The sequence below is a fragment of the Marmota marmota genome, unplaced genomic scaffold (genome assembly GCF_001458135.2).
Source record: "Marmota marmota marmota unplaced genomic scaffold, marMar, whole genome shotgun sequence".
Taxonomy (NCBI): domain Eukaryota; kingdom Metazoa; phylum Chordata; class Mammalia; order Rodentia; family Sciuridae; genus Marmota; species Marmota marmota.
This window is the reverse complement of record NW_025999944.1, coordinates 11262562-11288027: the sequence shown is the minus strand read 5'-3', so window position 1 is coordinate 11288027 and position 25466 is coordinate 11262562. Positions and strand designations below refer to the sequence as shown.

The window sequence follows — 25466 nt, the reverse complement described above, 5'->3', positions numbered from 1 at the left end:
TTGGGAACAGCAGATTAAAATTATGATGTAGTCATTGTCTCATGCCTATCAGAATGGCCATTATTGAAAATATGAAGGATAATAGGCATTAATGTGGAGAAAAGGGAAGCTTTGTACACTGTGGGTGGGGAGGTGAATTAGTACAGTTATTATGGGTAAGCAGATGGCCTCCTTAAAAAATTAAAGTGGAATTATATAATCCAACAATCCTACTTCTGGATGTTTACCCCAAAGATTTAAAATCAATTTGTTGAAATGTTTGAATGCCCATCTTCATTTCAGAACCATTCATGTTAACCAATTTATAGAATCCACTGAAGTGTTCATAAATGTCTGAATGGATAAAGAAAATGTGGCATATATACCTCGTGGAATCATATTCAGCCTATGAAAGAAGGACTTCCTGTCACTTGTAACAACATGGATGGGATTGAAGAATGTTATGCTAAGTGAAATAAGTGAGGTACAGAAAGACAAACATTGTATATTCTCACTTCCATGTGTTTTTTTTTTTTTGTTTCTTTCATCAATATTTTATACTTTCAGTACATAGGTCTTGAAATGTGAAATTTTCAAATCCCAAACCAAACTACCAGGAGCAGAGAGTAGACTGATGGTCACAGAACAGGACAGTGGGCAGGGAATGGGGAGATTTTCAAGAGTTGAAAATCTATCAGCAGGAACACTTTTTTCTTTTAGTTCTATTACACAGCCTGGTGAACATAGCTAATGATATTGTACATTTCAGAATTGCTAAGAGTAGGTTTCAAATGTTCTTATCACAAAAATGTTGTTCATATTTGAGCTGAAGGGCACGTTACTTAATTTGATTGCATTATTCCATATTGTATTAGTAAATTGCAGCATCATTTTGAACCCCATGCATTTAAATTATACACTGTGAATTTAATATTAAAAAAATGCAGAGAGCCTGCTATTTTTCACTCAGGACAGTAACATAAATAGATTTTGTCCTATTTCTGGGGCTAGAACCAATATACCTCTGCTAGCTGATGGGTAGCATTCTTTAGTTAAACCAAGTTTCTTCAGATCACTTTTTTTTTTTTCTTAAGCAAGAGATCTCTGAAAAGCTGGTACCAATAGACTCAAAAAGTTCTATTTCAAGTTGCCAAGTTTATTTTCAAGTGGCTGTACCTAGGTACATACAGAGAAAAGGAAGTAATTTTTTCCTAGAGTAGCCTACCCCACCCAACACCCCTTGGTCTTAACAAAGTTTCTGTCTTATACACAACTATGTGCACACACAGACATGTACAGGCTAGATAACTTGAAATTTGGACCGAAATCTGACCACTTTACTGTTCTCTCCCCTCTCCCAATCCTCAGGAAAACATTGACTCTATAGCTTTTCTTCTTTCTTTCTTTCTTCTGATTCTAGCTAAACTTTAATGATATGCAGTAACTACTGCATGTACAATATAAAAATTTCTATGAACTAAAGTTATTTACAATTGGTTGTTGACATACTAGGGGGAAGAAAAAATCATTTTTAAAGTTTTCTCTTAAAACTGGCCTTATCTTCCTACATAATCCTATTTGGAGATAATACTTTTTAAGTTTTGTTAGGTGAATAAAAATAAAACATTTGTGCAATTCATTTTATATGTATGACTGGGGAAAAAAAAGAGACACAATCTTAACAAGAACTAAACACTATGTTTATGAAGTAACAAGTTCTATTTTACTGAATCAAGAAGAGAAATGTTCTTCACTTAGGTTCTTGGCCTTTTTTTGTTGATGTTGTTAAGTAAATGCAAGTACTTATCAGCATACATGGAGAAGTTAAACTGAAAAGATCAAGTTGAATGAGCCACAGAAAAACTCTTTTAAGTGCTGATTTTCTTTGTATATAATCCTCTGATTGCCAGTAAGGTTTAGAGATGCTTAAGAGAAAAGAAAGAGGCAAGTATCCTCAGTATACTTATGTGCCTTGTTGGCAAGTTGTTGAAGCTGATACAGTGCTCAGATGAATCCAGAAAGAAGGCTCATTGTTTCCCTCCTAAGTTCACTTCAGGGGTCGAGAAGCCACTTATTCCTTAAATTTGTATTCTAGCATCAATTTTCACATTTCATTATCTTTCTACACAATATGACCTTCTCGATATTGGAATTTTTTTTCCCCAAGTGGCCCCTTAACAGAGAAGGTATCCCTGACGCATACTTTAACTACTTTTCTATTCTGGTTCAAACTTAATGAGCCAGAAGCATAAGAAGGATACTTAACATTTTTCTTTATTGACTACGCATTTTCCAGGCATTGTTTCAAGTTCTGGAGACACACAAATAGCTTAGCCATGAACTCTCTATCCTTAAGGATCCCACAGTCTAGCAAAAAATGAAAGGAGAAAGGAATAAATGGTTTCCATTCAGGGGTACAGGACCCTTCGTAGAGATAATTGTGGAGCACAGCAAGATGATCCAGGAGAGAACCGAGAAACAAGGCCACACGGGAGGTGACACTTGGGCTGTGTCTTGAAGGATGGGCAGGAGTTTCCGAGGGACAAAATGAGGTAATAGCCCTCAAAACAGGCTAAAACCTGTGCTAAGACAGAGCAGGGCCAACGCAGGACTATGAAATAATGTCCTTCCTTTGTTACATTCTGCTTGACTCTAGGAAAAAAAAAATTGCAATCTATTTATTTGATAATTATTCTTTAAAAATGTGGACGAGGCGCTGGGTTCAATCCTCAGCACCACATACAAATAAAATAAAGATGTTGTGTCCACCGAAAACTAAAAAATAAATAAAAATATTTTAAAAAAATGTGGAATGGAGAACATATTTAGCATTTTCATATATTAGTATGATACTAATACTAATTAGTATGATACTAATACTAATGATACTCCCTTCCCTCCCTTCCTTTCTTCCTGTCTCTCTTCCTTCCTTTCTTTCTTGATCTTTGTCTATTTTTTTTTTATATTAAGGTAATGCTGGTCTTGTAAAAAGAATTTGGCAGAGTTCCTTTCTTTTCAGTGTTTTGGAATAGTTTTCAAAAATTGGAATTCACTTTTCTTTAAATAGTTTTATAAAACTTAACTGTAAAACTATCAGGGCCAGGATTTTTTTTAATGGAAATTTTAGGTTACTGTTTAAAATCTTGCTACTTATTATTGGTCTGTTTGCATTTTTTGTTTCTTTTAAATTCAGTCTCAACAGGTAATATGTGTCCAGAAATTTATTCTTTTGTTCTATGTTTTCTAGTTTGTAAGTATGATTGTTTATAGAAGTTTCTTATGATGTTTTGAATTTCTGTGGTATCAGTTGTAATGCCTTCTTTTTCTACCTTTAATTTTATTTATTTAATTTTTTTCTCTTTTGTAGCTCAGTAGAACAGTGCTTGCTCAGCAAGTACAAAGCCCTGGGTTTAATCCCCAGCACTGCCCAACAATGAATTTACTCTCTTTTTGTCTTTGTTAGCCTGGCTAAAATTTTGTCTATTTTGTTTATCTTTTTTTTTTTTTTTTTAATTAAACCCAACTCTCTTCTTTTTTGATTTTTTAAATATTTTCTTTTAGATTCAATTTCCTGATGTTATTTGTTTATTTCTTTCTACTAATTCTGGGATTGTTCTTGCTTATTTAAGTCCTTGAGGTGCATGATTATGTGTTTATTTGAAATGTTTCTATTTTTATGTATACAGTTATTACTGTAAGCTTCTCACTTAATGCTGCTTTTGCATTAGTGAGAAGCTTACAGTAATAACTGTATATATAGGTTTTAGTATGTTGTGCTTTTATTTTCATTTGTTTCAAAAAAATCTTTTAATTTTCCTTTTAATTTGTTCAATAATGCATTGTTTATTGAGGAGCATGTTGGTCAAATTCCATATATTTATATTTTTGTTGTTCTTATTGTTGATTTCTAGTTTTATTCCACTGTGTTCAAAGAAGATGTATAATATGGTTTTAATTTTTTTTACACTCATTGAAACTTTCTTTGTGCCCTAACATGTGGTATATCTATGTGCCAATGAGAAGAATATGTGTACTGCAGCTGTTGGATTCAGTGTTAGGGCCATTTGTTTAACCCTTAGGTATCTTTGTTAATTTTCTCTATGGATAATTGGTCCATTGAGGAAAGTGAGATTTTAAAGTTCCAAACTATTACTGTATTAAAGTCTATCTGTCCCTTTAAAAATAACAATATTTGCTTTATATTTTTAAGTATTTTATTTATTTATTTATTTAATTTTTTTAATATTTATTTTTTAGTATTTGGTGGACACAACATCTTTGTTTGTATGTGGTGCTGGGGATCGAACCCCGGGCCGCACGCATGCCAGGTGAGCGTGCTACCGCTTGAGCCACATCTCCAGCCCCAAGTATTTCAATATGGGCTACATATATGTTTGAAATTATTATATCTTCTTGATGAGTTGATTTTTAAATAAATGTATATTGACTTTATCTATTTTTATAAATTTTTGAAATTTAAAATCTGTGTTGTCTGATGTGAGTACTGTCATTCCTACTCACTTTTGCTTTTGTTATGGTTTGGATGTGAGGTGTCCCCCAAAAGCTCACATGTGAGACAATGCAAGAAGGTTTGGAGGAGAAAGGATTGTTGTAGCCTTAACCTAATCAGTGAATTACTTCCTGATGGGATTAACTGGGTGGTAGCTAGAGGCAGGTGGGGTGTGGCTGGAGAAAGTGGTTCACTGGGGCTATAGGTGTGGGGTATATGTTTTGTATCTGGACAGTGGAGTCTCACTCTTTCTGCTCCCTGATCATCATGTGAGCTGCTTCCCTCTGCTACACTCTTCCACCATGATGTTCTGCTCACCTTTAGTGATCCCCGAGGAATGGAGCCAGCTTTCTATGGAGTAAAACCACTGTAACAGTGAGCCCCGTTCTTCCTTTACAGTTGTTCTGGTTGGGCCCTTTAGTCACAGTCACAAAAAAACTGACTAAAACAGCTTTCTATTTTCTTTCTTTTTTAAATTGATTTTATTTTTTTAAATACATGACAGTGGAATGCATTACAATTCTTATTACACATATAGAGCACACTTTTTCATATCTTTGTATATAAAGTATGTTCACGCCAATTCATGCCTTCATACATGTACTTTGTTTTTTTGCATTATAATTCTTTTTACACATATATACCACAATTTTTCATATCTCTGTTTATATATAAAGTATGTTGACAACCAATTCAAGTCTTCATACATGTACTTTGGATAATGATGTCCATCCATCACATTCCACCACCCTTGCTAATCCCCTGCCCCTCCCTTCCCCTCCCATCCCTCTTCCCTATCTAGAATTCATCTATTCCTCCCATGCTCGCCCCCACCATGCTCTCCCCCCCACCCCACTATGAGTCAGCCTTCTTATATCAGAGACAACATTGGGCATTTGGTTTTTTAGGATTGGCTAACTTCACTTAGCATTATCTTCTCCAATGCCATCCATTTACCTGCAAATGCCCACAGCCACATCAATGTTTATAGCAGCACAATTCACAATAGGTAAACTGTGGAGCCAAACTAGATGCCCTTCAGTGGATGAATGGATAAAAAAAAATGCGGTATATATACATTTTACTCAGCAATAAAAGAGAATAAAATCATGGCATTTGCAGCTTTCTATTTTCATGGAATATTTTTTCCAGCCCTTCATTTTCAGTGTATGTGTATCTTTGCTAGTTAAGTGAGTTTCTTGTGGCAGCAAACAGTTGGGTCTTGATTTTTAAATCCATTTATCCAGTCTTTATCATGGTTCTGGAGAATTCCATGTATTTACAGTCAAGGTTATTATTGACAGTTAAAAACTTACGTCAGTCCTTTTATTGATTGTTTACTGTTTGTTTAATATGTTCCTTTTTCCTTTTTATCTCTCTTATTATTGATCTTTGTGGTTTGGTAGTTTTCTGTTAAGGAGAAGTTTTTTTTTTTTCAATGAATTATTCCTTTGTATCTAAGAAGTCATTGCCATCCAAAGTTATGGAGACTTTCTCCAATGTTATCTTCTAAAGCTTTATAGTTTTATGTTTTACATTGAGGTTTATGATGTATTTTGAGCTAATTTTTGTAAGTGATATAAAGTTTGTGTCAAGATTCTTTTTTTTTTTAGCATGGGAATGTTTAGTTTTTTTCATAACCATTTATTTAAAACACTGTTCTTCCTTCATTTTATTACTTTTGTTCTTATGTCAGCAATCATATATGGTCTATTTCTGGGCTCTCAGATCTCTTGATTGGCTTGTCTGTTCTTTCACCAATACATACTGCTATCATTACTGTAGCTTTATGCTAAATCTTGTCGTTGGGTATCTTCAGACTTTTGACATTGTTCTTCTTCAATATTGAATTGGCTAATCAGGGTCTTTTGAATTTCCTTACAAACTTTAGAATCAGTTTGGCAATGTACACAAAATAATTTGCTGAGATTTTGACTTATATTGCCTTAAATCTATTGATCAAGCTGGTAAGAACTGACATCTTGATATTATTGAGTCTGCCTATCCATGAACATGGCATATCTCCCTGTTTGTTTATTTCTTCCTTGATTTTTTTTTTTTTTAAATCGGGGTTATGTAGTTTTCCTGTTTACATCTGACTTAGAATTTTGCCATATTCATTATTCCCCATCTCTCTCACAGTAATTTTCTTCTCTCATTGCCGCAGTCTCTCTGGGCACAAAATAACCGAGCCGCCTCAAAGCCTTGTAGGTTCAAACAGCAACTCTTTATTCCAGAACACTCACTGGCATTCTACACACACTTCCTGGGAACACACACCCTCCACCAATTCTCCCGGAACCCAGCGGGCGCCTGAGGCAGCAGGATCCGCCCTAATCCCAGCAGGATCCACCCTAATCCCGGAGCCGCCCTATTCCCCCAGAGGATCCGCCCTAATCCCCAACACTTCTCATTCACTCCTCATCCATTTCCAACCAATCGAGATACCATGGTGAGCCTATTACGTATTTATCACACCTATCTACTCTTTTCTGACAGATCCCCACCATCCTTGCTTTCATAACTCTTTATTGTAAGCAATAGTTTCTTGGACTCTAAACCTGGTGAATACTGACTCATTCTTCAAGATCAGCTCAGCTGTGGAGCCCCCTCCTCTGGGAAGCCTAACTCCCTCTGCAAGGCACTTGGCCTCTTCTACTATACCTTGTGGCTCTTTATCTTTATGGTAGCACTGTTATTGTTTATGCAGGTCTCATATTTTTCCTTTCTAGATTGCAAACTCTTTGAGCTTCTTTTTTTTTTTCTTTTTTGGATCTTCAATTTACTTCAATGACTCACAACGAAAGTGCAGTAAATGTATTTTTAATAATGTAAGAATACAAGAAACACATTTTTAATCTCTTCATTTGTGTTATTTTTCTGTTATTAATGAAATAATGGATGGGAAATTGTGATAGAAATTAGTGCAAAGAAAATTAATTATCTCAAAAACTGTCTTATATTTCCTTTGAAGATATTAAATAACATTTATTTAATAACTACAGGATTTCATTCTAGACTTGATTCCTTTTCTTGGCTCTGCTTCTAATATAAAGGAAAGAATATGTGCTTTTCAAGTTGATTATGGCTTTGTCAACTATTACCAATCATGTAGAAAGTGAAAAAATAAGGGGAAAATAATATCAATTTTATTACAAATTATGTAAATATACCCAAATGAGGGTCAATGGAGTTACATCTTTTTTTAATATTTATTTTTTAGTTGTATTTGGACACAATACCTTTATTTTATATATTTACTTTTATGTGGTGCTGAGGATCGAACCCAAGGCCTCGCATGTGCTAGGCAAGCACTCTATCACTGAGCCACAACCCCAACCCCTAGAGTTATATCTTTTGAGTTTTAAAAACACAGAGGCTCATCAATCATTTGGTCATTTATTTAATAAATACTACTAAGTATTTATTTTGTGCTCAAAACCGCCCTGAGGATTTATCAACTAATGAGGACTAGGGAAGATTTCTTCCTTTTTGTAATTTACCTGCTTCATAAAATTGAAAATAGTCTATTTTTGACTCATAATTTGCAAGAGCCATCAAAGACAAATGAATATGGCCAAAGCCTGCTCAAAATATCAAAACAACTTCATAGATGGAATCTATTAGTTCTCTTTCCTGCTGGCAGTGTTTCTTTATGGCATAAAGAGTTTTTTTAAATGCATGAACAAAATTGTGTTGTCTTTGTAGAAAGAAATGAACGATCAAACAAAAAAAGATTTCAAAAAGATATTTGACTTGGAGACTTATGCTTTTATCACTGGGAAGTTAATCACATACAGTTTCTCCTTTCTTTCTCTACCCCCAGATTTTGTGGAAAGCATAGTAAAAAGAACCCATAACTTGTCTTTAAAAATGCATAATGCCTTAGAATTGATTAGGGTAAAAATGCATTTCTATGCAATATATTGTATGCTAATTTTTCTATTGCTCACCTTTGGAACTGACTTATGTATAAAACTAAGAGCCTTAAAGTAAGTAAGCCTTAGGACTATATGTCTCTTCCATGTTAAGAAACTGCTATTGTTACAGACAAGGTTCCCTGGGAAGCTGACTGTTAAGACAGTGATTGGCATGCTTGGAGTTCTTTAGGGAATGCTCTTAGGATCAGAATGTATCTGGAGGGAAGAAAACAGGTTTGGGCAGAGGGAATCACAACAGAACCAATTAACCACTCCTATAGCAATGTCCAGGGATAAGAAAAAATTTCATTTACCAGAAGTTGAGGAGGAGGCTGGATCTTTATGTCTTCCTCTGTATCCATCAACTAATCATGCACTGAGAGTTGCCCTGGAAAGAAATTTCCTTCAGCTGAGAGCAGTCACCTGGTAGGGGGACCCTGTGGTCTGAGAACCATCAATACTCTACCACCTGGGGGAGGATCCTGAGCTTCAAGCTCTGAAAGGTGGAGGTATGAGTGGTACATCTCTGGGTCCAATGCAGTGGATGAAGGAGGGGATGTCTGAAGATAGCAGGGAACCAGGACTGATGTGACGTTTGTATAAATAACTGTAGGCACTGGGGTTAGAAGGCGCAGAACCTAAATATTTGTGCTATAGGGGAATTTTATATACAAACTAGGAGGATATTGTGTTTATTCATGTCCAGCCATCATGTTGTACAGTCTTTCCTCACCTAGACTGTTCACTCATTCATTCATTCCCCAATCTATTCATGATGGTCTCTGAGAACAAATTTCAGGATATTCTTTAGATGATTTAAAAACATATTTATAACATATTATCTTAGATTATATAAACTTAACCTCTTGCTAAAAAGCTGATAAAAGTGTTTACTGAAAAAAAAAAATGATGGAACCGCAGGTTTGAAAGGGACTTTAAAGTCCTTAAGCAGTAAATGGAAAGTTGATTTCTTTGGTTAGTGAAAACAGTAAAAGGGAATTTTGTCTTCTAAAGATAAAAGCACTCTGTGTCTTTTTCCTGTTGTGTTTCTCTGGAGGAAAGGGAAATTGAAGTCTGTGGGAAGTCCTTCAGCAGGAAACTGAGCAGCCAGAGGACTAACAGCCCCACCCACCATCTTCCTGGGAAAAAACCAACCAGAGGCAAAAGCAGAAGCTCTGGAAACATGAACACACACACACACACACACACACACACATACACTCTCACGTGCACACATGGATTTTGATCATGAGTTGCAAATTAATAGCCTTCTAATCAACATCTATGTAACCTTGAAACTTGAAGATTGAGACTTGAAAGAGTAGTCCTCAGTAGTTACCCTGAAGAATTAAACTCATCATACTACAGTGATATATGCATACTCATGCTTATAGCAGCACAATTCACAAGGATAAAGAAAATATGGTATATATACACAATGGATTGTTATCCAGCCATAATGAACAATAAAATTATGTCATTTGCAGGAAAATGGATGGAATTAGAGACCATTATGTTAAGCGAAATAAGTCAAACTCAGAAGGTTAGGTTTGTATGTTTTCTCTCATGCAGAAGCTAGAGAGGAAAAAGGAAAAGAAAGATGGGGGATGGATCTCATGAAAATCAAAAGGAGATCAGGTGAATTTAGGGACCAAGAGGTGGGAGGTGAGTGGGATGGGGAAAGTACTGGCGAGTGATATTGGCCAAATTATAGTGTTATGTTGTGTACATTGTGTGCGTGTATGAATATGTAACAACAAATCCTATCAGTATGTACAATTATAATGCACCCAAAAAAAATGTGGGAAAAAAGAGTAGATATTTGTTAGCAACTGATGTGAGCATCAATTTTACCTGAGTGCTTTTCTTGGCAAATATAAAAGGCTCAGGAGTACTAATGTAGTCTTGCCTCTTATGTTTTTTCAGTTTTCTGATTTTCCACTTAATGCCTTCCTGTTCCACCTATCCATCCTGAATTGATGCAGTTTGTGTGGTTTTAGGCGTCTCTCTATATATTTTTAGGCTACTTTTGTCTCTGCTCTCACTGTAAGATATGTCTCCACTGAGAAATACCTCACAGGTTAACAGTTTTATGCTGTTTTCATGATAGCTTTACTGATCTAAATCCTGATCAAGAGCTCCTGATTTACAGGTTTTCTTAGTTTATGCCCATGATAGTTTAGATCTGTGATGTTCCCCAAAGTCTCATGTGTTGAAGGCTTGGTCCCTACTGCAGCAATGTTCAGAGGTAGAGATTTTAGAAAGCGATTGGATCATAAGGGCTATAACCTCATCCACATATTAGTCCATCGATGGCTTCATAAATTTAATGGACTGTTGGACGGTTGTGGAAACTGTAGGAGGTGGGATCTAGTTGAAGGGAGTAGGTCCTTGGGCACATGCACTTGGGCAATATTCCTTGTCCCCAGCAGTATTATTACCTTCCTCCCCCCCCCTTTTTCTCTTCCCAGCTGCCATGAGGTGAGCAGCTGTGCTTTACCACTCCCTTCTACCCTGATGTTTCTGCCTTAGCACAGGCCTGAAAGCAATGGAGTAGCCAACTATGGGCTGCAATCTCTGAAATTGTGAACCAAAACCGATCTTTCCTTCTTTAAGTTGTTTTCTTAGGTCTTTTGCCACAGCAACCAGAAGGTAACAGAACGCCCTTATACAGCAGAATCTCCAGAGCATTATTCAGCCATCAGCAATCTCTACTAGAAAAATCTCTCCTTGGGAACAACAGACTTAGAGCCTGGACCCTCCTCCAGTTCCCCCACTGCTCATGATGAACTACCACTGGGGGAGCCGGTTATGTCCTTTCCTACTAGCAGACTGCCTTGATCCACTAGTTTCTAGCAAGTTGCTCCTAAAAAGCAAGAGGACATGGTGCTTGATCCCATGTCTACCCAGAGACTCCTCAGTGTTGTCATGGCAGCTCTTTCATGCTCATCATCAGCTCTTTCATTTCTCATCATCAATGCCCTGCCTTACCCTTTCCGTAGGGCAGTGCAGTCCTACTCATCAAATATTCGTGTACCAAAGTGGGCAAAAGCAGTCCATATTCTCTCTGGGGGAGGAGGAGTTTCCATCTGTTGCCTCAAAGTCATTGCTTGCTATATAAACCAATTATTTAAAAAGATTTTAGTTTTTCATCTTCTCACCTGTATCACTGTACTAATGATGAAGGCACTTGAAGGCACACTTTCAAGATCTCAAAAAGCATAACTTTAGAAAGTGGGGACAGATAGCATCACATTTTAAACACAAATGGCTACTTTTTAAAGAGGCATTATTTGACCACAAAATTGTGCATTCATTTTGTATTGATCTGTACTCAGTTACTGAGGCATAAACCAACACAACCAATTGTGAGTGGGCAGTTCACAGTTCTGCAGGTCTAATTCTGGTTGCTGCACTGGCTTTCCTGCTGACAGTTTCTCAAAGCCAAAATCGAAGCACAGGCTGGACTGTTTTTGAACCTGCAGGGTCTTAGAAACAATGTCCTTTCAAGCTCATTCACATTTTTGGCAGAATTAATTATAAGACTGAAGTTTAATGCTTTACAATGTGTTGTTGTCAAAATATTACCTGATGTATTCAACACTTTACTATAAAGCCAGTTTTGTATTGAATGCTTTTGTCCAATGATAGGCTAATATAAGTGTTCTGAGCATGTCCAATGTAGGCTAAGCTATGCTGTTCGGTAACTTAGGAGTATTAGTTAATGTAATTAATCGTAAGATTGAATTTCCTTTCTTCTTCCTAGCTGTTGTCAGAGGACTGTTCTCAGCTCTCAGAAGCAGTTTTCAGGTTGTGTGCATGTCCTTGCATCTCAGAATTTTGTCACCATCTTCAAACAAGTAAGTGTGGAAGTTCTTGGGGTTACTTAGAATCTCTTCCTCTCCGCCTAAACCTAGAATAGTCTTTACTCCTTACGGGGCTATTTGACTAGATGATACCCATTATATTTTGTTATATAATTTAATATACTCACTGGGGAGATGCCTCATCATATTCATGGAACCATCAGCCCTTAAGGGGAGGGATCTTACAAGGGAAACCACTGGAGGTCATTTTAGAATTTTGCCTACCGCAATGTCCTTGTGAATTTTCAGGAGTCAAGCAGAAATCTCAAAATGCCCTAATATCTGCTTTACCTTTGGATATTTTCCATTGTTGTGAAACCAGTGTAGACCGGGAATGAGGACTTTTGGTTTTGTTGTTCTTTGTGACTTATAGGAGGGTCATGCTGACATGGTACTATAGATGCTTTTAGACTTATGATGTGGTTGACTCCAGATAAACTCATCACAGGATTGAAACTATCATGAGTTGAAAATGCATCTGACACACATGACCCACTGGACATCACAGGTTATCCTAACCTGCGTCAAATGTGCTGGGAACACTTACCCTCGCCTATAATTGGCAAATTCATCTAACTCAAAACCAGTTTCATAATAACATTCAAATATGTCATATAGTCTATTGAATACAATACACGGAAGAGTGTTGGCTATTTAACCTTGAGATTGAGTGGCTGACTGGGAGCTGTGGGTGGGCTGCAGTTGGCCAGCATAGCAAGAGGATCATAGGCTGGGGATGTGGCTCAAGAGGTAGCGCGCTCGCCTGGCATGCGTGCGGCCTGGGTTCAATCCTCAGCACCACATACAAACAAAGATGTTGTGTCCGCCGAAAACTAAAAATAAATATTAAAATTCTCGCTCTCTCTCCCCCTCTCTCACTCTCTCTTTAAAAAAAAAAAAAAAACCTAAAAAAAAAAAAAGAGGATCATGCTGCATGTTACTAGCCTGAAAAGAGGTTGGAATTCAAAGTATGATTTCTCTTGAATGCATATTGCTTTCACACTATAATATAGTTTAAAAATCATAAATTGAACCATAATAAGTTGAGGACTATCTACTATCATAAATTGGCCTATTTTTCCAATGCCTCTGCTTTTTCCACATATGGAGAGAAGGTGGTCAAATTTCTTCTTCTTCTTTCTTTTCCTCATGGGATAACTAGTTGGTTTAACAATGTATACCTACTGGTTTACTTTTTCCTCACTGACCTGGAACTCCTGCTGCATCCTATACTCAATCTCTGTAGCCATACTGGTGTGCCTGCAAGCTTGCCGTTCCCCTTCACTGACCTATCGATTTGTATTTGCATCAGTGCTTCCTTTTCTGAGTTATTGTAGCCATTTAAGAAAATGTTGATATGGTGAAAGGTATCTCCCTCCCACTCCATGGTGCTTTTATTCTTCTGAAGTGTTTTAGGTACATTGGTCATTTGCACTTATCAAGTTCCACAACAATGACTTATAATCGTGTTGATTCTTTATGTTACTCTGGGAGAATGAAAATCTTTATAATATTGAATCTTCCTAGTTCTGAACACAGTACAATTTCCACCTGTAATTTGATTTTTTTATGTCATTTAATACTTTGAAAACAATTTTCTCTCTAAAATGGTCTCACATTTTTTTAAAAGATTTGTTTTGAGTGTCTTTTGTTATATAAATGGTATGCTTATCAAAGGCACTCTTTCTAATTATTCATGCATCTGTAGAAAAGATCAAATTTTTTACACTCATTTTGCGATCTGCAAATTTTCTAATTGTCTTGGTAATTTTATAAAGTAGTAATAAAGTTCCTTTGAAATTTTATGTATATGATAATAAAAGTATCAAGTGATGACAATTTTCTTACTTTCTGAACTTTCTTGATTTTTTATCTACCTACCAATCATCTATCACTGTACTATCTTAAGAAGTTCAATGCCATGTAGAATATGGTGTCAACAAGTATGTCTAGGGCTTCCACAACAAAGTACCCCAAACTAGGGGGCTTAAACAACAGAAATTTGGTTTCTTAGAATCTCAGAGGCCAGTGTCCAAGATCAAGGTATTTTCAGTGTTGATGTCTGTGATATTATGAAATATAAACTTGTTCTTCTTCTGTTTCCTGACATACCACTCTTGAGCCCCTGGGAACCTCCCTGCCTGACATTTGTAGTTGCCAGAGTCTTCTCTGTGTGTTTTCTCACCATGAAAGTTTCCATTCCTCCATACGGAATGAGTTTTGACTACAGATACATTTTCATTCCATCAAAGATGGATTTTTTTCCTATTTCTTGTTGTCTCGAGATGAATTTTAAAAGGGGAAAATGGTGAGACATCTTCATATTTCATCATTTTTTTGGCTTAAACTTTCCTGAACAATGTACTGAAAATTTTGATATTCTGTCAAACATATTCACAATTTTAGATAAAGACCCAACAGTTCCACCAAAAAAAAAAAAAAAAAAAAAAAAAAAAAAAAANTACAATTCTAAAAGCCATTAAACAAAAATAAATATCTGTATGTGGTATGAAAAATAATCTTAAATGAACAATATTCATTATACTTATTTCTATCATCCAAACAGAAAATATAGGCTTATACAGAGCTGAGCTCATGAAAAGAAAATTTGATTATTTTCCTTTTATACATATGCACAGGCCAGTAAAGAGGCAAAAGAACATAAAGATTTCCTTTGGAGAGAAGGTGACAAGCACTGTTCAAGATTTCCCCTTAATTCCTCTATGACAATTTTTGAATGGAGTTCTATGCTATTGACAGTAATTTTCTTGTCTGAATAAGTTTTATGTGATAAGAAAATATCTCTATGTACTTAGGATATGAACATAAAGATCTTTTATTTTTAAAGTGATAGTAAATAATTCGCCCCCTCTCTAAAAGTATTTTTACTTTGTCTAAATGACAACCATAGAGAGGTTGCTTGGGGTTGACTAATGCAAAGAAAATGATTATTTTTATTTATAATGACTAATAATATTTGTTATTAGTATTTGGTTTGGGTGTCGCAATTTTTTCTCCTCTTTATACTTCCCAGATCCATGCTAAGTTTGATATATAACTCCTCAATATCAGTTATTTTTTGTTCATTTATTTATATTCCTTTTTATTTCAAAATATTTGAAGTCCACTATATATATAGCTGGAAAATATTAATGACCTTAAATAATGTGTCCTCTATCCCAAAGTGGGTATAAATATAAAGGGACCAAATCTGTTAATAAATATGTTAGTTCCCCGATCTACAGTGTTGTTGTCTATGGTTACTAACATTTTTGTCAGATAGGTTTTATTCAAGCTATGTCTCAAACCAAGAATATAATCTAGAATAACTAGACAATAATATGCTCTGTCCTATAAGCTTTAAGGCAATAAAATGTTATAGGTTTGCTACTAAAAATATTTATTTGAGCTTTGTAATAATTTGTCTTGAGCCATTCCTTGGGGTAGTGATTAATCGCATCACAGGGCTAGGCTATGGCATTCCTATTTTATGATAATAATGTTTAGCTTTCTCTTTTCTACAGAAAGTGGAAAGAGAACATTCTTTCATAGCTCATCCAAGATGATATCAAAACACAGAGTCAAAAAGAATGAGATAGAATCTAGCCTACTGTATTCCTCTGGAAACCAATAGTGATGGCAAATCCTCAGGTTTTATGGGAGGTCTATTAAGTGGTCAACCCATGAAGAGTTAGGGACACTCTGTTCATTCAGAAAAAGCTTCACAGTTAAAAACTGCACGTGGGAACACTTGAGTTAGACAATTCGGGGGGGATTTCTGGCATCAAATCATGCAGATCCAAAGGAGAAGAGCTGCTGCCTTCACTTTTCTTTCTGAAGCTGACAGAGCACCTGCTGTCATAAAAGTCTCTTGCCTGAGTATATTCTGAAAGCTGGTCCATGATCATCAATCAGGATGTAATTATAATATCATTACTGGATGGAACTTGCTGCTCCCACCAAAAGAAGTCAGATCAAACCAGAATCCCAGCTGGGTCTCTCCCAACCTTTTGCTTGCACATCTAAACCAAGACCTGAGAATCCTGCCACTGCTTGTAATTACCATTTGTAAAAGGAGGAGACATAAAGGCTGCAGCAGGAGCCTTTCCACTCCTCATACACCCTATAGACATCTATGCCTTACATGAAAGCTACTGTTATTCTACTGTGAAAGAAATGTAGAGTGATTTTTTTTTACTCCGATCCATGAGAAAATTTCTTCAGGGAAAACACTGGACTTTTGATATAACATCCTTCTTCTAAATCTATGACTTAGAAGTAAAGCCATGAGTAAGTGGTTTACAGTGTTTTCAAAAGATTGCAGAATCTCCGGGAACGTGAGGAAAGACAGGATTTTTTTTTTTTTTTTGGCATTAAATTTTGGAATTTTATGATATCAAGTTAAATATTTGAAATTAGCAAGAATCCAAAGTTTATGGGCTGAAAAGAGATTAATTCATGAATACTTGCCAAAGTTATAGAAAAGCTTCCAAATGACCGCTTTGATATCAGCATATATTATGTATGTGTGCAGAGAGAACATAGCATTTTAACTTATCAATGGAACTCCTATGGAGGCAAAGGTAAGACCATTTAATGTTTACTTCCTGGTGACCTGTCTAGATAAATTTACAGAAGCTGGAATAACGTTAATTGAGAGTCCAGGAAACTGCTCAGACTTTCTCAGATATTAATTAAATGCCTCAAGCCAGCATTTGATTTGTGTTCCACAGCAATCAATTAAAGGATCAATGTGAGGGAAAGGAATCAGTAACCTCGGGTTTCCCCACATCCCTTATTTGCTCTTTATCCTTTCTCCCATTCAATCATAAAGATTAATTCATAACAGTGTCAGTGAACAGTATTTGTTCTACTTTCCCTTTCTAGTTGCTTGGTCTTGTACATGAGTGAGGCTTGTACTGCAGGTGATAGTCAACAACATTCATGGCCGGATTCTTAGAATCTGACCAATAAAACCAATGGGAATGTCCAAAGTGATAACTGATTCCGTAGTGGTCCATTCTGTGACTGCAGGACATGCTCTTTGCTTCAATTCTTGTCTTTTCCTTTGATACTTTTAGGATGATTCTGTAATCAACTACATCACCTCACAAATATCAAAAAAGAAAGATCTATTTTCTCATCATTTGAAAGACAAACTATTTCTTTTCCTGCTTGCATTGTTGATGTTCATTAGTTGAGAGGCCCAATAAGTATCTGTTAAATATAGTTAAATTTTACATGTGAAGAAACTGGAAACAAGACAGATTATTAGAGTTCCTCAAGGTAATTTATCTAACTAGTAATGGGTTAAGGATTATAAACTTGTTGTCTTAAAACAATCTATTTCCATTATAGATGAAATTCCAAGGTATTGTGGCCATCTGAGACTTACAGTACAGATAGGACATTAGGACACAATTCCACAGGGAATTTCAAAATCTCTGAAGTTCCTTTAGAAATTTGAATCATTATAACAGAAGGAAGCACCAATAAAAAAAATTTCTGATATTCGTGGGCACACCTTTAACCAAGTTCAGGTGATGGTCTGCTAAGATATCCCATTTGTGTTTTAATTGTCATCCAAATCCAGGAATTAATCAAAAGATACAATCAGAAGCTGGTCTTACTTTTATTGGTTGAAAATTATCTCTTTCTTTTTTTTTCTTTATCTGATTTTTTTTGGTATGTTGAAATAAAACTATTCTGTAGCTCCTTCATGTAACATTTTTCTTATCGTTTTCATCCTTTAATGCTTTATAGCCAAATACCAGCACGTTATACTCTTCTGCCCTTCTCTTTAAGATGAAATAAGAGTTCATGAAGAAGCTGGGTAAAAATTGACATTATTCATTCAACTATTATTTTATGTTTGTTTTCACCAGATGAGAAATGCTAAGAACTCACTTATTTTTCTAATTATTTAAAAATTTCTTATGTATAAGTAAAATAAAATGATTTCCTTACATCATGAAATGCTTTTCCTGTAATGATAATGGGCATTGTGTGCATAGTGAGGCACATAATATGATTTTTTTTTGTTTTCCTCATTAAACATTTTATTGATATAAATATTGAGGAAATTGGCTACTAATAAAGCATCTAATGGAAACAGATGATTCCACTTATCCTTTTTTGTTCGGCTATCAGGAGAAATATAACTTCTTATTGTGAGAACAATATGTAACTCTTTTTATTGAAAGGGCCCAAGTGATTGATGGTTAGAAAGCTAAGTGATGGTCGAGTTATCATTTCCGCAGAGAATACTTCTGGTTGCCAGATATAGCAGATGCTCAGTCTACATTTGTGTACTTCAGACACACTGAAAGCATCAAGCCAGACTAAGAGCTCTTATTGCTGAATGAAAGATGCAAGTAGATGAAAAGTTCGTAAATACAGCAGGAATTATAGTGCAGCAGGTTTTCGAAACCATTTGGTTGGAATACTTTTGAAGGATCCAAACAATGTCTTGCAAAATATCCAACCTGGGAAGGTTAGGGAAAGAACTTCAAAGTATTTGTCATGTATTTTCAACTGAGATAACAAATATCATTTTGAAATATTAAAGCTCTTAGAAAGGAAATAATAGAAAGGAAAATAATAGGAAGGAAAGCAAACTTTACCATGGATTAATTCCACACTGTTTGGCATGATTGGCCTTCCTACAATAACACACTTCTAGAGAAAGTCTATTCTTGCCTTCATGTATTATAAACTGATTTTCAACCATACACTATCCATCCCAGAGAAGGGATATACTGCCTTTTGTTTAGTGTGTTACTACAATGAACTTGTTGAAAAAGCACTTCATTCTATATTAGGGTTCCTGTGCCCCAGCACTGTTGATATTTAGGCTGGGTAATTCTTTGCAGTGGGGGACTAACCAATACACTGTAGGATATTTAGCAGCATCTCATCCTTTACACTCTGGATGCCAGGAACATCTCCCCAACCCTTGTGACAACCATAATGTCTCTTGGTGTTGCCAGATGTCCTCTGGAGGGCAAAATCACTCACTATGGAAAATCATCACTCTAGATTCTGGTCGTGTGTCATTCTTTTTAGGTTCATGTGAAATCTAGTTCACATGATCTTCTATTCTGAAATTCTAAAGGGATTAGTACCACTAAAAAAATGCTGTTGTGATGTGAAATGCAGATTTCTATCAGCCCCATAGCTTCAACTTTTGGGAAATTTAGAAAGATAGTGTTTTTTTAAAATTAAAATTCATAAGTTTATTGGCAATCATAAAGGGGAAAATGCTTCCACATGAATCAGGCAAGCCAGAAGCATTTGGTACTCCACGGGAATAGCAGCTATAATCCACCATGTATATACACTTCGGAGCTTCATGCCGTATGTAATACACATACAATTTTATCTGTCAATTTTAAAAACTCCATTCTCCTGCTGCCTTCATTTTTTAGCAGTCATCTTTTATTCATTGGATAATTACTTACTTGGAATGTTTTAGCTGAATCTTCTAATTCATAATGTGCTATAAAAGGCTTTCATGGTTCTTCTATGTATAACATACTAGTTTTTACCTTTTTTTTTTTCAAAAAGAAGACCTACATGAATCCCAAGATGTAAGAATGGTCTTCTCCTTTCACACAGTAAATTTACCAACACTCCCTGTGGGTATAAATAAACATAATTGGGATGGAACATAATTTGGCATTGTGTCAAGTCCTGTCATTTCTAGGACAGGACAAATCCTAAATTTAGGAGAGCTTCTTTCCCAATGAGAAAGTGGCACAGATACCTACACTGCAGCATGGATTTTTCCAAATTCGTTGATTCAGGATTTATCCATCCTACGATCAGTAAATAAAGTTTTTTGCATTAAGTCCAGGCTGAAATACCAAGGGACCTGATATTTGGGTTGTACAACTTGGCAGAGCCTATGGTTTTATAGTTTTGTAATTATAGGTAGGAAACTAAGATGTGTATACTTTATGTGAATCTCAATGTGGTGGGTTATGGAAGAAAGCAGTGTCTCTTGCATCAACTATAATGCACACAGCATCAACATACTACCTTCCCTCACTCACATTCTAGATTACTGCCTTAATTTTGTAAGAATGCAAATTACAAAGCAGAACAATGATCTGAGAGCTGTTGAGAGGTTATATGTAAAGAATTTTTAATAGGGTGTTACATAGAGCAAGTGATGAAATCCAGAGGAGAAAGGGGTCCCTGCAGTATCATAAATTACCATGTGAATTTTGATCTGGGTTATCTTGAAATATGAATAGAAGAAAAGGCATTTCAAAAGGGTAGAGTGGCATGACAGAGCATAAAAGGGACAATTAAAACTGAGCCCTCTGGGAGACAGCATAGACCATTCTGGTTTGAGTGAATGTTTAGGGTGTGCAGTAGAAGGCTTTATTGGAATGAGGTTGGAGAAGGTTTTATTTTTATTTTATTTTGTTTTGTATTGTGGTACTGGAAATTGAACCTAGTTGCACTCTACTACATATGGTACAGATGAATTCTGAATAATGACCCGAATGATTCCAAACAAGCAGTAGCTCTGATTCTAGCTGCTGTGCCTGATGTGATGAATTTGCTAGAGCAGATCAACAGAGCCTAACATACATGATAGAAGCCACTGATGTACTAAATGCAGGTATTCAGTGTCATTAATGTGTTGGGACATATTTTCAAAGAATGAATCTTTTCGTTTTATACCTTTCATCATAATGAACTACAATTTCTACTAGGCTTTTTTGAATTCTGGAAGTAATATATTCCACACTTGGGAATCTCACTCTGATTCAAGTTGTGTGAAATGTTTCCAACTTTCAGTGAGATTTACAGCAGGAAAATTTTGCATTAAGTCCAGGCTGAAATACCAAGGAATCTGATATTTGGGTTATACAGCCTGGCAGAGCCTATGGGATTATAGTTTTGTAATTATAGGTAGGAAACTAAGATGTGTGTAGATTATGGGACTCTCAATGCAAAAATTATAAGACAGACTCTTGGATTATTGAAGAAGGCAGTGTCTCTTGCATCAATTTTACATATATTCTCAAGACAACGAAATTTTACTGGCACTGAAATAAATGGTGAGCCTGATCTATGGGCCATCACTTGATCATGTGTCCAGAACTTTCCAGAATGAGCTGGATTCTTTCTCACCACCAACTTCTAAGGCTAAATGGGTCCAGCAATAGCCCATTGTGATATAGAAGTGGTCCATTTTGGGCCAAAGATAGACAGAATTTTAATCCACAAATAGGCTGCATGAATAAGTAGATCAGACTTTAACATTACCTGCCATGGTTGTAACAGTGACCACCTCTTAACTCATATCTATGACAATGAAGCACGAGGGGAATAAGTTCTCAGATAGCCATCTGATGAAGGAAAAATGTCTAAGTATGGTATGATTTAAACACGAACTGATTTGGTTTGTGGGTATCAGGCACAAATTTTTAGCACATACACTTCAATTTCACTTAGAGTTGCCTTTAAAAGATAGTAGAGAGGGGAAAAAATTGAATACTTTATCTGTGTATTTGATCATTCCCTTGGTCAGGAAGGAGAAACCAAAGGTTTATACAAAGAGTCAAGGATGGTAGGAAATTAGTTGTTTGTTGAAAGCGAATAAAATTTGAAGACTAGATACAAGGACTTCTTAAGGTAGAGTATGTAGATGACCTATGGTAGTAAGCTTGAGTGTCCAAGACTGTGTTTTGTATGCTAACACCTATTGGATTACAGAGTGTCCATGCTAGATCAAGCACTTACAATTAAGTAGGCAGAAGGACTCATCCAGTTAACCCCAGCCAGTTGAGTTATTGGCCAAACTATTGACCTAATAAGCATAAGAACAGAGTACCAATAGTGATAGAGATGAAGGTGATCATATATCCAGCAGCATGGGTTCCTACTGTTTGATCTAGCTACTGCCACTGCCCAAAGTCCACTTGCCTCCAGTGGCAACTGATGCTGAAATACTTGACCTTCAGAAGAGCAAGCAGCCAGTTTCTGGCAAGTTAACATCACTGATCTTCTTCTACTCCAAAGAGCATTAATTTATTTTGATGGCAATCTATCATGTATTCTAGCTATGAGGTCCTTTCCTATCATCAGAGCTTTAGTCATATTTATGAGTTTGGTTCATTGACATGCATGGTATCCCACATAACATCCTATCAAAAAGCCTACTTTACAGCAAAGGATGTACAGCAATGAACATATGATCCAAAGATCTACAGGTTCTATTACATACTAACCTATCCCAGATAGGCCAATATATACAGCAAGCAATGATCAACGGGAGGCACAAGCTCAGATATGAAGTACCGAAAGGGTAAAGCACCACCCTCCAGGATGCAGCATACATGCTAAATTAAGGACTATTACTTGGTGCTGTGTTTTCAATAGGTAGAATATATGGGTCTGGGAACCAAGTGGTAGGAAGCATTGGCCTGATGACCATTATTTGTACTTCCACCTCTGTAAGGTCTTCTGCAGATCTAGGGATCTTAGTTTGAAGAGTGGTAAAAGATTCAGGGGTACATGAAATGTTCCCAACTTTTATGGGATCCAGAGGAGAATGATCACAATGAACATTAATCTTCGGCTCATCTGATCCCTTTGGCTCTTGTCAAGTCACCAATCAGGGGAAAGGAAAATAGCACTCTGATAAAAATAATTAGCCAAGATTATTAGTATTAGCTTATCATTGTCATTATTAGATTATTATTATTATTATTATTAGTTGTGGTGTCATTGTATAGCAGGGACGAGAGGCAGTACCTTTGGCACCCCACTGTCCACTCAGGTGCCTTTTGGTGCTCCCTTGCAAAATTTTCGTGGTAAATAAACAGACTGGTGTAACAGCCATTACTTGAAGAAGGACTGGTGGCCCTGGGTTGACAGACCTTAAGGATGAGAATCTAGATCATGCCCATCAGGTAAGCCACCTAGTCTAGCAGCAATACCAGCTGAAGGTAAGTGGGATCTAGAATGGATCGCAGGGGAAGGACATGATCAATATTAGTCTAGAGATCAGCTGCCTAAGTGTGAGTTGTAGATCATCACACAAACCTTGACTTCTGTTTCTCCCCCAGAAAAGAAGATCATCAGATTCCTAGAGGAGCTGAGTGGCTGAAAGCTAAACAGTACTGGCTACTGTGGTGCACCATCCAGCTCCCATCCCAGAACAGAAGGACTTGCTCTCCCAGCTGCTAGGAATGATACCTGTCAATAGCGTTCCATTCTTTGCCTTCTCTTATCAACTCATTACAATAACACCCCTTCCCTGGGGCAGGCTGTATTTTTACCCTGTATTTTTTATGGATTTGAAGAGGATCTAGAAGTTTGACATTTGTTTAAATTCTGAAAAACTACCCCAGTTTCTAACTTCAGGGTCCCTTATTAGGGATGCACCCATCTCTGCAATTCTCTGGAAGTCTCCCTTTTCAAAATCGGCTTTCTTCCCTTCCCATTCCAATAAGAGATTTTAAGGGTACAACATAAGTTTTCATGCAGCTCAGAGTTTGCTTCAGGGAACCGACCTGTGACAGTTGTATATTCCTTCTCTACTACTCTGCTTGCTTTTATTATAATCATAAAATTTCATAACACACTTTTTATTTTCTTCCCTGGTCTCCTCCATTTGCATTTTAAAATAGATCCCATATCAAATAAAGTCGTACTACTGTCGTGTTCCATTCCCCCAAAGATAGGTTTAGCACAGTCTCCTCAAAAACTGGTAAAAGAAAGCTTACATTTACACATTAAACTGTGAAATCAGGTGATGACTTACATAATAGTAGGTCTTCCACTTTTAGAATCTTGGAAATTGCTTAGTTAGTAACTTTTCATGACAGTTTTATCACAAGTTGTTATCAGTGACTGATGAAATTAAAATGTAGTTCATTCCCTCCCTGTTTTCTTTCTTTTCTTTTTTTTTAATATTTGTAATGTAATTTTCCCTTAGCTATTGATCCAGTATCACATTCTCCCTCACAAAACAAATCTATATTCACACATTGCTTAAATATTTTTCTATCATTTTATATGTGTTTCCTCTTGAATTCCAGAGTAGCTATAGTTGAAAAAAGACAGGATAATAAAAAGTACTATACTGATATGAATTGTGTATGAACACATGTAAGTGTTCAAGGCAAACAGAAAATCAACACATATTTTCTTCCTATTAAAAATAATAAAATATTAAGAAGAAATGAGTTCTTTTACTATTTTTGTCTTTTGACTCTGATAGTCCTAGAAAATTATATTTCTAGCAGATACCAAGATACAAAGTAAAATAAACACATTTTCAACATTGCACTATTTTAAAAGCCAATTTTTTCTAAAATTAGATGCAAAAATCGACTTGCTTTGCAAAAGCACAAGATACATGTGACTTAGTTTTTGACCCTTACTTTGTTCTAAGACATCTTCCCACAGGTCAGTTTGAGCTTCTCATTTTAAGCACATTTAAAAACAAGGTAAGCGTGGTGTTCTTATCTCACAAAGTTAAGATAAATATCTATACCAACAGAAGAACAAATACAAAATAAATAGATCTAAAGATTTTTCAGTATCATTGCATTTGAAGAAGTTACATTGGAGGTGGGACATTTTCTAAGTGAAAAAAAAATACATCTTCATTTACCACAGTAGGAAGCTCATTTGAAAAGTTGAAAGTTTATAAATGAAGAAACAAGGGGAGGCACTTAGAAATTTGGAGATGGCCACTAGAAAAAGTTTTTAAAAGAGGCTGAAAATGACTTCTCAGGAGTAAAGGGTGGGAGTTGAGAGGTAAGGGCAAGGTGACTCTTCCCATTTGCTATTTACTGCTTTTAAATGTTTGCTTATTTTGCTTTGATTTTTAAAAACTGAATCCATATTTTTATATGAAAAACTCAATAGCTTGATATCTGAAGATCATAAGGAAGGAAATTTTCCTATCAAGAACAATTTGTAGAGATGTAAATAAATTAATGTAGATGATCTGTGCATTTGTGTCTTCTTACCATTTTTTTTTTTTGTTTCAATAATTGCCATTATCTTACACTTTACCTATCTTCTCTGGATTAAATATAAGTAAGGTACAGAAAATCTCCCCCACCCCCAGTGTCTTTAGTTTTAGAGTCAGGTCCAATTTATATGGATAACAGGGCATCTGTGTTCCTTGTCTTCTCCCTGGTCTAATATTTTCTGTAT

The 25466-nt window shown here is 36.0% G+C and overlaps 1 long non-coding RNA gene across 1 annotated transcript; it reads left to right on the top strand.

Moving 5' to 3' along the window:
- The first annotated feature begins 2311 nt into the window (after nt 1-2311).
- LOC125616399 lies at nt 2312-25261 on the top strand. The gene is made up of 3 exons (XR_007347038.1): nt 2312-2531; nt 12176-12269; nt 23363-25261. It is a non-coding gene; the product is annotated as an uncharacterized LOC125616399 (long non-coding RNA).
- Nucleotides 25262-25466: the final 205 nt, after the last annotated feature.